The sequence below is a fragment of the Acanthopagrus latus genome, chromosome 19 (genome assembly GCF_904848185.1).
Source record: "Acanthopagrus latus isolate v.2019 chromosome 19, fAcaLat1.1, whole genome shotgun sequence".
Taxonomy (NCBI): Eukaryota; Metazoa; Chordata; class Actinopteri; order Spariformes; family Sparidae; genus Acanthopagrus; species Acanthopagrus latus.
In genome coordinates this window covers 1652718-1667728 of record NC_051057.1, presented here as the reverse complement: position 1 = coordinate 1667728, position 15011 = coordinate 1652718, and the positions used below count along the sequence as shown (strand labels likewise).

Genomic DNA, 15011 nt, shown 5'->3' with positions numbered 1-15011 from the left:
ACCCATGATGTAGAGACAGCCCTAGTAGAGTGGCACCTCACCACGGATGGAAGGGGGCGACCACTGTGTTTATATGCCTGGGTGATGGCATCCACAATCCAATGTGACAGTCGCTGTTTGGAGAGGGCAAGGCCTTTCTTAGGACCACCATAACAGAGGAACAGCTGTTCTGACCGTCTTACACTTGAGGTCAGAGTTATATAGGCTCTTAAAGCCCGCACGGGGCACAGCACTCCTAACCTTTCCTCCCCTGCAGGGGGGATAAACTGTGCCAGGTGGATAGGTCGATTAAGGTTCGTCAGTGACAGAACCTTAGGAAGGAAAGCTGTATTCGGCCACAGAGTGACCCCTGAGCCATCTGAGTTCCACCTCAGGCATGAGTCACTCACCGAGAGAGCATGTAGCTCCCCGACACGCTTTGCTGAAGTGATGGCAAGGAGAAAGGTGGTCTTAGCAGACACCCACTTCAACTCTGCCTGTGCCAGGGGCTCAAAGGGAGGCAGACACAAAGCATCCAGCACCAGGGGTAGATCCCATGCTGGAATTCTCTGTGCCTTCGGGGGTTGTAACCTCAGGGCTCCCCTTAGGAAGAGGGACACAAGTCTGTGGCACTGCACAATGCTGTCATCAACTTGGGCGTGTTGAGAGGAAATGACCGCCACATACACCCTCAAGGTAGCAGGGGACCGTCCGCTGTTCAGGAGTGACTGTAGGAACTCCAAAATTTTTGGGATTGTACAGTGCACTGGGTCCTCACCCCTGTCCGAGCACCAGATGGACAACAGTTGCCACCTGTTCTCATACTGCATCCGAGTAGAAGGTGCCCTAGCATTCAGTATAGTATGCTGGACGGTGTCTGAACACTCTGTCAGCAGCGGGTCGGGCCCTGCAATGGCCAGACCCAGAGCTGCAGGCGATGAGGGTCGGGATGCCAGACCTGGCCCCCTGGCTGAGACAGGAGATCCATCCTGTCGGGGAGACGCCACGGTGAGCCGCGGCAGAGCCTGTGCAGCAGGGGAAACCATGTCCTCCCTGGCCAGAAGGGAGCTACCAATAGCAGCCTGTGGCCCTGCTGGAGGACCCTCTGCAGTATTTGAGGAATCAGAGGCATTGGAGGAAAGGCATAGAGAAGACCCTCTGGCCAATCGTGGGCGAGAGCATCCTGGCCCAGAGGGCTGGCCTCCTCTGTGAAGGAAAACCAGAGGGGGCAATGGGTCAACTCTTCTGTCGCAAAGAGATCCACCTCTGCCCTGCCAAAGACGTCCCAGATATTGAGCACCACCTCTGGGTGGAGCCGCCACTCCCCCGGGGGTGTCTTGCGACGTGATAGGAAGTCTGCAGTTCCCCTGGCAAGTACATCGTCCTTATGCTGGCTAGGCAGGGGGCTGCCCACAACAGGAGGTCCCGGGACACCTGCAACAGTTGTTCAGACCTGGTTCCCCCTTGGTGGTTTATGTGAGAGACGGCTGAGACGTTGTCCGACTGTACTAGCACATGCTTCCCTCTCAGGAAGGGAAGAAAAAGCTGCAGTGCCATGTGCACTGCCCGTAGCTCCAACACATTGATATGGTCCGAGCGGTCCTTTGCAGGCCACAGGCCTTGAGCTGTCCGGTTCTGCCACACAGCACCCCACCCTGAGCGGGATGCGTCTGTTGTGACAGTCTCCCGACGGGATGCAATGGAGCTCATGAGCATGCCCTGAAGGAGAAATGATCTCTCCCTCCATGGGGCCAGAGCAACGATGCAATGCCTTGACACTTTGAGCTTCCTGTCCCGGTGCCACTTGGCATCCAGGTGAAAGCTGTTTAGCCAGCTCTGAAGGGGACGCAGTGCCAGCAACCCTAAGGGGACCACAGTGGCAGCCGCCGTCAGCTTGCCTAAGAGGCGCATATACTGGACGTAGCGCAAGCAGCGGCCCTCCTGGAAGAGGAGAAGGAGGCGGAGGATGTCGTCCACGGGGACATGAAAGTATGCGTCCTTCAAGTCTATTGAAGTAAACCATTCCCCTCTGGCAACAGTACGCAGAACCTCTGCAGTACTGAGCATGTGGAACTTCAACACCTTCAGGAACCTGTTGAGTCCCCTCAGGTCGAGGATAGGGCGGAGTCCGCCGTCTTTCTTTTCAACAAGAAAGTCGAATAGAACCCCCCGGGTGACAGGGGGTCTACTGGCTCGATGGCACCCTTGTCCAGGAGGGCGGACAACTCCTGGTTGAGGGCATGGGCTTTTGCCGGGTCGCGTATAATGGTAATCCTGACCCGGCGGAAGGCTGGGGGCCGGCGTCGGAACTGAAGTTTGTACCCATGGGTTAAGGTGGAAATCACCCAAGGGTCCGTGGTGGAAGCAGCCCAGTAGCTGAGCTGCTGCTGGGAAAAACAGCCAACGACCGGGCCCGGATTCTCAGCGCCTGGTTCCCCGGCCTCTAGAGGCCCTGGGGGGACGACGGGCAGCATCAGAGGTCTGAGGTTGTCCAGAGGGTGGACGTTCGGGGGCTCGAAAGCCCTGAGGACCTCTTTGAACCAGCTGTTGAGCCGGTCGCTGAGACCTAGGGTAGCCGCTGGGGAGAGTCTGTGGCTGAGAGTGGCGCCTGGGGGGAGCTGAGGAGCCCCCCGGCCTGCTGGGTGGAGGCATACTCTTATGAAGCCAAGAGAGCTGCTGTCGCGTCTGCCTGGCCTGGACTGTGCGCTCAAGCGCCTCTACAGCAGCCGACCCAAAAATCTCGCCGGGTTCCACTGGAACGCTGCGGAGGGTTCTCCGACACGCCTCGGTGAGAGGTGACTGTGCCAGCCACACCTGGCGGCGAGCCTGGACAAGTGTGGACATCCGGCGCCCCAGTTCTCTGGACATCAGAGCAAACGCCTGCAGAGATGCGTCACCGAAGCTGTGGACGGAAGCGTCCAGCGTAGCCTCCTGCGGGGATGCTGAGAGAGTGAGCATCAGATGCAAAAGGGAATTTCCAATGCGTCCCATGCGTGATGCTGCGTCATAGGCCTTAGAGAGCAGGTCATCTGTAGCCCAACACTGGGGGCGCGGACACCTGGCATCCGGCCTCAGAGCCTCATCAGGTGAAACGATGAGAGCCGCTATAGCTGGCTCAACTGCTGTCATGTGGGCCAAGCCGAACTTCCTGCATCCTGCATAGCTGCCAGGGTCCGGCCATCTGATGTTGCACATTGCTTCAGGTATTCCTCTGACAGAGGCACAGTAAAGGTGGCAGCTGCTGGACCACGCCTGAAGAAAGCACTGGCGGGAGCCGGCTGAGCCTGCGGAACATCCAGCTGAAGGCGGGCCAGGGCCATACGAATGATGGCACCCATGGAGTTGTCCTCGGACCTCGCACTGCAACTGCGGCCTGAGGAGCGGGCGCTCGCCCCCGAGGTGTGGGAGGCAGCATCCTGGGGGACCACATCAGCCCCATAGTCAGTGAACTCAGTGGCTGAACCCGCCAAGGAGAGCACATCCTCCTCTGATTCGAGCATTTTAGCAGGGGAAGCAGGAGCACCCACATCCACTGCACCAGTCCCAGACTGGATGGCTAGGAAGAGGGATTTCATTTGATTTAGCTCCTCAGTCAATTGGTCCACCCTGGAGGCCAGTTTAGACTCCTTGAACCTCTTCCCAGAGGAGGCGCCTGCAGCCTCTGCTGCCCGACGTTTAGGTCGGCAAGGCTGTGCTGGAGGCAATCGCTGGGCTGGGCTAAACTGGTCCGCCTCTGGAACATGGCCCAGCAGGTGTTCAGCCTCAGCCAGTCTGGCAACACGCACTGCCCGGGGCATGAATCTACAGTTCATGCAGGGGTCCTCTGAAAGTCCCTCCCTCAGGTGTTCAAGGCCAAGGCACGGAGGACACATATCATGACCATCTTCAGACTGCAGAGGGGCCAGACAGGCCGAGAAAGAGTGGTCACCAAGCATGGTGACAACTATTCAAATACAAACCAACTGAGAAAGACAACAGATGCTGGGAGAGGGAGTGAACGCACTGCCTTCACCAGCAGGTGTCGCACAACAAACACAGTTAGTCTTAGTGGCTAGCACATCTGCTAACTACAAGGGCAACAGCACCCGCCTATGCCGGGAGTGGGAGCGAGAGCACTGCCTTCACCAGCAAGGGTCAGGCTGCTGCGCAAAAAAAACAAACCAAACGGGCCCAACTGCAGATGCCACAATAAAATACTTAAGTTGGCCGACGAAAAACTGCCAGAGAAAACAAACACAGCTCAGGATGCAGCTTTTACAGAAAAAAATATAATAATATACACCTATGATGGGAGCGCACACACTGCCTTCACCAACACGGGAAAACTACAACGAAAAGCGGGTACAAATTGTACAGATTACTCGCAGGTGTAACGGTAGTACAGATGTCGGGAGAGGGAGCGAGTACACTGGCTTCACCAACATATAAGAGTACAACAGAAAACGGATACAACCAAAGGTGTACCGATTACACAGACAGTAGGTCAAGTGGGCAACGCCTTCTCTTTTTGGGTGTCCGCAGCAAACCGCAACAAACCTTCCGTCTCAGCTCGTCACAGCCCTTGGAGGGCGAGCAGCTCGCAGCTCCAACAGGTTGTCGCAGGGCTACCAGCGACGAAGTAGCAGTGAAGTAGACGTTTTAGTTCAGCTAGAGCTCGCTGATGTACGTCTACCTGCAAAGCGAGGAGATGAGAAGGAACAGATCGTCTGACGTCACCGGAAGATATAGGCTAGCCGGTATTGTCAGGGGTCACGGGTGACTATTTTGGTACACTCGACCTGCGCATGCGCGAGATGGAGAAATTCAGTGCTGAAGCACCGCCTCTGGTCAGTAAGGATGAAATAGAACTAGTTATCATGGTTCCTCTAGTTGAAATTTTTCATCATTCTATAACTGGTTGCCATGGTTACTCAAGTTAAGACATTTCAACATTCTAGAAATGGTTACCATGGTTACTCTAGTTATATCATTAAAAATTCTAGAAGTTCTAACCATGGTTACTCAAATTATTTTGTTTCAACATTCCAGATCTGGTTACTACGATTACTCTAATTATATAATTTCAACATTCTAGAACCGGTTACAATGATTTCTCTGATCAAAGCATCTCAACATTTTAGAACTGGTTTGCATGGTTACTCTGATCAAAGCTTTTCAACATTCTAGAACTCGTTACCACGGTTACTCTAGCTATATCATTTCAACATTCTAGAACTGGTTGCCATGGTTACTCAAGTTAAGAAATTTCAACATTATAGAACTGTTTACCATGGTTACTGTAGTTAAGACATTTCAACATTCTAGAATTTGTTACCATAGTTACTCTAGGTACTACATTTCAACATTCTAGAACTTATGTCATTTCAACATAACTGGTTGCCATGGTTTCTCTGATCAAAGCATTTCAAGATTCTAGAACTGGTTACCATGGTTACTCTAGTTAAGACCTTTCAACATTCTAGGAGTGGTTACCGTGGTTGTTCTAATTGTGTAATTTCAACATTGTAGAACTGGTTACCACAGTTACTCTAGTCATGTCATTTCAACATTCTAGAACTTTTTACCATGATTGTTCTAATTGTGTCATTTCAACATTCTAGGAATGGTTACCAAGGTTATTCTAGTTGAAATGTTTAAACATTCTAGAACTGATTACCATGGTTATACTGATCAAATCATTTCAACATTCTGGAGCTTATTATTATTATATAACTGGTTACCATGGTTACTGCACTTAAAATATTTCAACATTCTAGAACTGGTTACCATGATTGCTCTCATTATGTTGTTTAAACATTCTAGAAGTTGTTACCACGGTTATTCTTATTATATGATATCAACTTTCTAGGGCTGGTTACCATGGTTACTCTAGTTGAAATATTTCAGCATTCGAGAAATGGTTACCATGTTTACTCTACTCAAAGCATTTCAACATTCTAGAACTGGTTACCACAGTTAGTCTAGTTATATCCCAGTTATATAATTTCAACATTTTAGAACTTGTTAACACGGGTACTCTTGTTTAGATATTTCAAAATTCCAGAACTGGTTACCATGGTTACTCTAATAATATAATTTTAACATTCTAGAAATGGTTACGATGGCTACTCCAGTTGAAATATTTCAACGTTCTAGAACTGGTTACCATGGCTTCTTTGATCAAAGCATTCCAGAGCTGGTTACCATGGTTGCTTTAATTATATCATTTAAACATACTAGAACTGCTTACTACGGTTGCTCTATTTACATCATTTAAGCATTCTAGGACTGGTTACCATGGTTACTCTAGTTAAGACCTTTCAACGTTCTAGAATTGGTTACCATGGTTGCTCTAAGTATGTCATTTCAACAATCTAGAACTGGTTACCACGGTAACTCTAATTATACCATTTCTATATTCTAGAAATGGTTACCATGTTTACTCTAAATAAGACATTTCTACATTCCAGAACCGGTTACCAAGGTTACTCTAAGACATTTCAGCATTCCAGAACCGGTTACCATGGTTATTCCAAGACATTTTAACATTCTAGAGGTGGTTACCATGCTTCCTCTAGTTGAGACATTTCAACATTCTAGAACTGGTTACCGTGGTTACTCTAGGTGAAATATTTCAATATTTTATAACTGGTTACCATTGTTACTGTGATCAATGTATTTCAGTATTCTATAACTGCTTGAAACGATTACTACAGTTAATACATTTCAAAATTCTAAAATTGGTTACCATGGTTACTCTAGTTGAGACATTTCAACATTCTAGAACTGGTTACCATGGTTTCTCTGGTCAAAGAATTTCAATAGACTACAACTTGTTACTATGGTTAGTGTGATCATACAATTTTAACATTCTAAGACTGGTTACCATGGTTACTTTATTTAAGACATTTCAACATTCTAGAACTGATTAACATGGTTTCTGTGATCAAAGTATTTCAACATTCCAAAACTGGTTACCATGGCTTCTCTGATCAAAGCATTTCAACATTCTAGAAATGGTTACCACAGTTAATCTATATAATTTTAACAATCTAGGACTGGTTACCATGGTTGCTATCGTTATGAAATTTCAACATTCTAGGACTGGTTACCATAGTTACTCTAGTTATATCATTTCAACAATATAGAACTGGTTACCAAGGTTACTCTAAAACATTTCAACATTCTAGAACTGGTTACCATGGTTACTCTAGTTAAGATATTTCACGATTCTAGAATTGGTTACCATGGTTACTCCAGTTAAGACATTTAAACATTCTCGAACTGATTACCACGGTTACTCTGATCAAAGCAATTCAACATTCGAGAACTCGTTACCACGGTTAATCTAGTTATATAATTTCAGCATTCTAGAAATGGTTACCATTGTTACTCTAGTTGAGACATTTCAACATCCTAGAACTGGTTACCATGGTTACTCTACTTGAAACATTTCAAATTTCTAGAACTGGTTACCATGGTTACTCTGATTATATCATTTCAACATTCTAGAACTGGTTGCCATGCTTACACTAGTTAAGACATTTCAACATTCTAGAATTGGCTACCATGGTTATTTTGATAAAAGCATTTCAATGTTCTAGAACTGCTCACCACGGTTACTCTATTTATATCATTTGAAAATTCTAAAAATCGTTACCATGGTTACTCTGATCAAAGCATTTTGTTATTCTACAAGTGGTTACAATGCTTACTCTACTTTAGACGTATCAACATTCCAGAACTGGTCACCATGGTTACTCTAAGATATTTCAACATTCTAGAGATGGTTACTATTGTTTCTCTAATCAAAGCATTTCAACGTTTTTGAAATGGTTACCATGGTTACTCTTTTTATATCATTTCAACATTGCAGAACTGGTTACCATGGTTACTATAATACAGTTCAACATTCTAGAACTGGTTACCATGGCTTCTCTGATCAAAGAATTTCAACAGACTAGAACTGGTTACCATGGTTACTCTATTTAAGACATTTCAACATTCTAGAACTGATTAACATGGTGTCTCTGATTAAAGTATTTCAACATTCCAGAACTGGTTACCATGGCTTCTCCGATCAAAGCATTTAAAAATTCTAGAACTGGTTACCACGATTACTCTAGTTATATCATTTCAACATTCTGCAACTGGTTACCATTGATACTCTAGTTATATCATTTCAACATGTTAGAACTGGTTACCATGGTTACTCTAGTTAAGACATTTCAACATTCCAGAATTGGCTTCCATGGTTTTCCTGACAAAAGCATTTCAACATTCTAGAGCTGGTTACCATAGTTACTCTAGTTGTAATATTTCAATATTGTAGATCTGGTTACCTTGATATGTGTGATCAAAGCATTTCAACATTCTAGAACTACCACGATTACTGTAGTTATATCATCTCAATATTGTAGAACTGGTTACCATTGTTACTCTAGTCATATCATTTCAACATTCTAGAATTGATTACCATGGTTACTCTAATTACATAATTTCAACATTCTGGAAATGGTTACATTGGTTACTCTAGTTAAGACATCACAAAATTCCACAACTGATAACCATGGTTACTCTAATTATATCATTTCGACATTCTAGAACTGCGTACCATGGTTACTGTAGTTGAAATATTTCAACATTCTAGAGCTGGTTACCATGGTTACTCTGATCAAAGCATTTCAACATTCTAGAACTGGTTTCCATGGTTACTCTGATCAATGCATTTCAACATTCTAGAAGTGGTTACCACGGTTGCTCTCTTCACATCATTTCAACATTCTAGAACTGCGTACCATGGTTACTCTAGTTGAGACATTTCAACATCCTAGAACTGGTTACCATGGTTACTCTACTTGAAACATTTCAAAATTCTAGAACTGGTTACCATGGTTACTCGCGTTATATCATTTCAACATTCTCGAACTGCTTACCATAGTTACTCTAGTTAAGGTATTTCAACCATCTAGAACTGGTTACCATGGTTACTCTAATTATATCATTTCAACATTCTAGATTTGGTTACCATTGTTACTCTGATCAAAGCATTTCAACATTCTAGAACTTCTTACCATGGTTACTGTAGTTTAGACATTTGAATATTCTAGAAATGGTTACCATGGTTACTCCAATGATATCTCTTCAACATTCTAGAACTGGTTACCATGGTTACTTTAGTTAGGACATTTCAACATTCCAGAACTGGTTACCATGCTTTTGCTGATCAAAGCATTTCAACATTCTAGAACTTGTTAGCACGATTACTCAAGTTAAAATATTTCAACATTCTAGGACTGGTTACCACATTTACTCTAATTACATCTTTTCAACGTTCTAGGACTGGTTACCATGGTTTCTCTCGTTAAGACATTTCAACATTGTAGAACTCATTGCCATGGATACTGTAGTTGAAATATTTCAACATTCTAGAACTGGTTACCACGGTTAGTCTTGTTAAGACATTTCAACATTGTAGAACTGGTTACCATGGTTTGTCAGATAACATCATTTCAACATTCTAGAACTGGTTACCATGTTCACTCTAATTCTATCATCTCAACATTCTAGAACTGGTTACCCTGTTGACTCTGGTTGAAATATTTCAATATTCTAGGGCTGGTTAACATAGCTACTCTAATTATATAATTTCAACATTCTAGAACTGGTTACCATGCTTTCGCTGATCAAAGCATTTCAACATTCTAGAAGTTGTTAGCACGATTACTCTAGTTAAAATATTTCAACATTCTAGAACTGGTTACCACGTTTACTCTAATTACATCTTTTCAACGTTCTAGGACTGGTTACCATGGTTGCTCTAGTTAAGACATTTCAATATTCCATAACTGGTTACCATGGTTTCCCTGATCAAAACATTTCGATGTTCCAGAAGTTGTTACCATCGTTAGTCTAGTGAAGACATTTCAACATTCTAGAACTGTTTACCATGGTTATGCTAATTATATCATTTCAACATTCTAGCACTGGCTACTATGTTTACTCTACTTCAAATATTTCAACATTCCAGAACTGGTTACCATGGAATCAGAAAAAGAAAAAAAAGCTTTATTGCCATGGTTACTCCAGTTGAAATATTTCAACATTCTAGGACTGCTTACCATGGTTAATCTGATAAAAGCATGTATAACATTGTAAAACTGGTCACCAGTGTTACTTTAGTTTAGACATTTCAACATTCCAGGACTGTTACCATGGTTACTCTATTTATATCATTTCACAATTCTAGAATGAGTTACCACTGACTTCAAAGCATTTCAACATTTCACGAGTATTCTATATCATTTCAACATTCTAGGAATCGTTACTGTGTTTCCTCTAGTTAAGACATTTCAAAATTCTAGAACTGGTTACCATGGTTAGTCTATTTAAGACATTTCAAAATTCTAGAACTGGTTACCACGGTTACTCTGATCCAAGCATTTCAACATTCCAGAACTACTTACCCTGGTTACTCTAGTTATGTCATTTCTGCATTCTATAACTGGTTACCATTGTTACTCCAGTTAAGATATTTCAACATTCTGAAGTCAAAAGTCAAAGTTGGCTTTATTGTCAATGCTGCAATATGTGCAAGACATACATTGAAATTCTGTTACTCTCTATCCACAATGAGTGTAAAAAAAAGTAGAAGTAAAAATGAAAAAATAAAGATTTAAATATAGATTTTAAATATATACAGGTGACATCACGGAATGTAAACATGTGAAACATTTGTACATAGTGCAATTTGCAATTTTTTTACCGGATACCATGGTTACTCTGATCAAAGCATTTCAACATTCTAGAACTGGTTACCATTGTTACTCTAGTTATATCATTTCAATATTCTAGAACATGATACCATGGTTTCTTTGATCAAAGCAAAATCCTAGAACTGCTTACCACAATTAATCTAATTATATAATGTCAACATACTAGAACTGGTTACCATGGATACTCTAATTATATCATTTAAACATTCTATAATTGTTCACCACGATTACTCTAATTATATCATTTCAACATCCCAGATTCTCCAGTTGAAACATTTCAACATTCTAGAACTGGTTACCATGGATTCTCTTATCAAAATATTTCAACATTCTAGAACTTGTTACTATTGTTAGGTTGGGGGTTTAAAGGGAAAACTATGGAAAGGGGAGGTGGATGCAAACGCAGTTACACATGAAGGCAAGGATCAGGGCATCAAAAAGCGAGCTTTATTTTAACAAAAGCTGATGCAAAAAAACAGGCAGACAAAAGAAGGGCAAGAAGTAAAGTAGCAACAAAAACAGCAAGGCAAAGTAGCAACTTAAGGGCAAGACAAAGTACAAATCAAAAATCAAATTTCAACTAGAACATGGAAAATTCAAAACCAAATCATACCAAACAGTGCTCTAGTTGAGACATTTCAACATTCTAGAACTGGTTACCATGGTTTCTCTGATCAAAGCATTTCAACATTCTAGAACTGGTCACCACGTTTACTCTAGTTAAGACATTTTTAACAAAACATTTTAACATTCTAGAAAATGGTTACCATGGTTACTCTGATTAAAGCATTTCAATATTCTGCAGCTGGTTACCACGGTTACTCTACTCACATCATTTCAACTTTCTATTACTGGTTACCATGGTTACTCGAGTTATATCATTTCAACATTCTAGAACTAGATACCATGGTTACTGTAATTATAGATTTTCCACATTCTAGAACTTTTTACCATGGTTACAATAGTTATATCATTTCAACATTCTAGAACTGGTTACCATGGTTGCTCTGATCAAAGCATTCCAACATTCTAGAACTGGTTACCATTGTTTCTCTGATCAAAGCATTTCAACATTCTAGATTTGGTTACCACAGTTACTCTATTTATATCATTTCAACATTCTAGAACTGGTTACCAAGATTAGTGTATATCATTTCAACATTCTAGAACTGGTTACCATGGTTACTCTAGTTGAAATATGTCAACATTCTAGAACTCATTACCAAGGTTTCTCTCATCAAAGCATTTCAACATTCTAGATTTGGTTACCACAGTTACTCTATTTATATCACTTCAGCATTCTAGAACTGGTTACTATGGTTTCTCTGAACAAAGCATTTCAACATTCTAGAACTCGTTACTATGGTTACTCTAGTTATGACATTTCAACATTCTAGAACTGGTTACCACGTTTACTGTAATTATATCATTTCAACATTCTAGAATTGGTTACCATGGTTACTCTGATCAAAGCATTTCAACATTCTAGAACTGGTTACCACGGTTACTCTAGTTATATCATTTCAACATTCTACAACTGGTTACCATGGTTCCTCTAGTTAAGACGTTTCAACATTCCAAAACTGGTTACCATGTTTACTCTCAACCCTGTCAATCAAATGCCTCAAAGACATTCATATGAAGATTGTTTCACTTCATATTCAGTTGCTTCATTTCCCATTTGAAAAGCATTACAAATGTTGTACAAGGTCTTTCAGATTGAATATCAACATCTTCGTGTTTGAGTGCTAAGACAGAGGGCAGGTAAGTGTGTATGGAATAGGCTGAGGGTTATTATTGAACCAGCAAAAGTAGCTAAATATGGGTTAATTTGACAGGGACCACATACAATAAACAAACTGATAGGATTTAAACATTATATAGTGAAGTTAAGTGAATAAACCTATATGGTGTTGTAGTTTAACATAATTAACAGTAATTCTCAAAAAGATTATGTTTTTTTGTTTTGTTTTGTTTTGTTTTGTTTTTAATTAGGACAAAATAGAGTATGGTAACTACACAAACTTACAAATCCAGAGAGGCACGCCTCCTTTCCGTCCTTCGTCAAATGGCGGCTGTCCTCTGGCGGATACTCCTCCTCAAAGGACCCGCTTCCTCTTCTGCTTCCTCGTACATCACCCCGGCAATAATAACAGTGACCAACTGCACCATGTCATCAATGGGACAACGTATGTTAACAATAACAATAATTAAGTTTAAATGTTTCATGCTGTTTTTCCGCTGCGTCACTGCTCTCCACTACAACAATAAACCCCACAGTATTTTCCTGCTTTTATATAGGCACTCTTATGAAGGTCAGTATTCATATTTGTATACAAAAAAAACACTCTATCCACATATAATATATGATGAAATATACAAATGAAATGGTGTCGTTTTTTATTGTTTATTTCATTTTAAGCAGTGAAAATAACCAAAAGTTGAAATGCCGAAAACCAGCCAGCGTTTCAATTGCAGAAAGACCGTCCTCCTGTTCTCCCGTCCTCCCATCCCTCGGGAGTTTGTTCCTCCAACTGAACTGCACAAGTCCAGACTCAGTTCACAAGTTTGAACTTGGCGTACTTGGTACTGAGAAACGGCCCTGGTTACCATGGTTACTCTAGTTAAGACTTTTCAACATTCTAGAACTGGTTAACATGGATTCTCCTATCAAAACATTTCAGCATTCTAGAACTGGTTACCACGGTTAGTCTGATCAAAGCAATTCAACATTCTCGAACTGGTTACCATGGTTACTCAAGGTTAAACATTTCAACATTCCAGAACTGGTTACCAAGGTTACTCTAAAACATTTCAACATTCTAGAACTGGTTACCACGATTACTCAAGTTTCGACATTTCAAAATTCTAGAACTGGTTACCATGGTTAATATGATGAAAGCATTGCAACATTCTAAAATTGGTTACCGTGGTTTCTCTGTTTAAAGCATTTCAACATTCTAGGACTGGTTACCATGGTTACTCTAGTTATATCATTTCAACAGTCCAGAACTGGTTACCACGGTTATTCTAGTCAAGACAAATGAAATGGAGTTGTTTTTTATTGTGTTTATTTTATTTTAAGCAGTGAAAATAACCGGAAGTTGAAATGCCAAAAACCAGCCAGCGAAGAAGATGACATCATCAATTACGTTCCTGTTTCAATTGCAGAAAGACTGTCCTCCTGTTCTACCGTCCTCCTGTCCCTCGGGAGTTTGTTCCTCCAACTGAACTCCGCAAGTCCAGACTCCCGGAGTTCACAAGTTTGAACTTGGCGTACTTGGTATTGAGAAACGGCCCTGGTTACCATGTTTACTCTAGTTAAGACTTTTCAACATTCTAGAACTGGTTACCACAGTTGCTCTGATGAAAGCAATTCAACATTCTAAGACTGGTTACCATGGTTACTCTAGTTATATCATTTCAAAATTCTAGAACTGGTTACCATAGTTTCTCTGATCAAAACATTTCAACATTCTAGAACTGGTTACCATGGTTACTGTAGTTAAGACATTTCAACATTCTAGAACTGCTTCCAATGGTTACTCTCGTTATATCATTTGAACATTCTAGAACTCGTTACCAGGGTTTCTCTAATCAAAGCATTTCAATATGGTAGAACTGGTTACCAGGGTTTCTCTGATCAAAGCATTTCAACATTTTAGAACTGCTTACCACGGTTACTCTAATTGTATCATTTTATAACATTGTAGAACTGGTTACCATTGTTTCTCTGATCAAAGCATTATAACATTCTAGAACCGGTTACCATGGTTTCTTTAGTTAAGACATTGTAACATTCTAGAACAGGTAACCACGGTCTCTCTCATTATGTCGTTTGAGCATTCTAGAACTGGTTACCATGGTAACTCTAGTCAACACATTTCATCATTCTAGATCCAGTTAACATGGTTACTCTAGTTAAAACATTTCAACAATCTAGAACGGGTTCCCATGGTCACAGTAATTATGTCATTTCAACATTCTAGAATTGCTTACCATGGTTTCTCTGGTCAAAGCTTTTCAACATTTTAGAACTGGTCACCATGATAACTCAAGTTAAGACATTTCAAAATTCTAGTACTGGTTACCATGGTTACACTGGTTATATCATTTCAACATTGTAGAATGTCTTACCACAGTTACACTAGTTAAGACATTTGACCATTCTAGAACTGGTCACCACGTTTACTCTAGTTAAGATATTTTCAACAAAACATTTTAACATTCTAGAACTGGTTATCATGGTTTCTCTGATCAAAACATTCCAACATTCTA

The 15011-nt window shown here is 41.6% G+C and overlaps 1 pseudogene; it reads right to left on the bottom strand.

The window, feature by feature from the left end:
• Positions 1-790: 790 nt before the first annotated feature.
• LOC119009035 lies at positions 791-3108 on the bottom strand (annotated as a pseudogene).
• Between the last annotated feature and the right edge of the window lie 11903 nt (positions 3109-15011).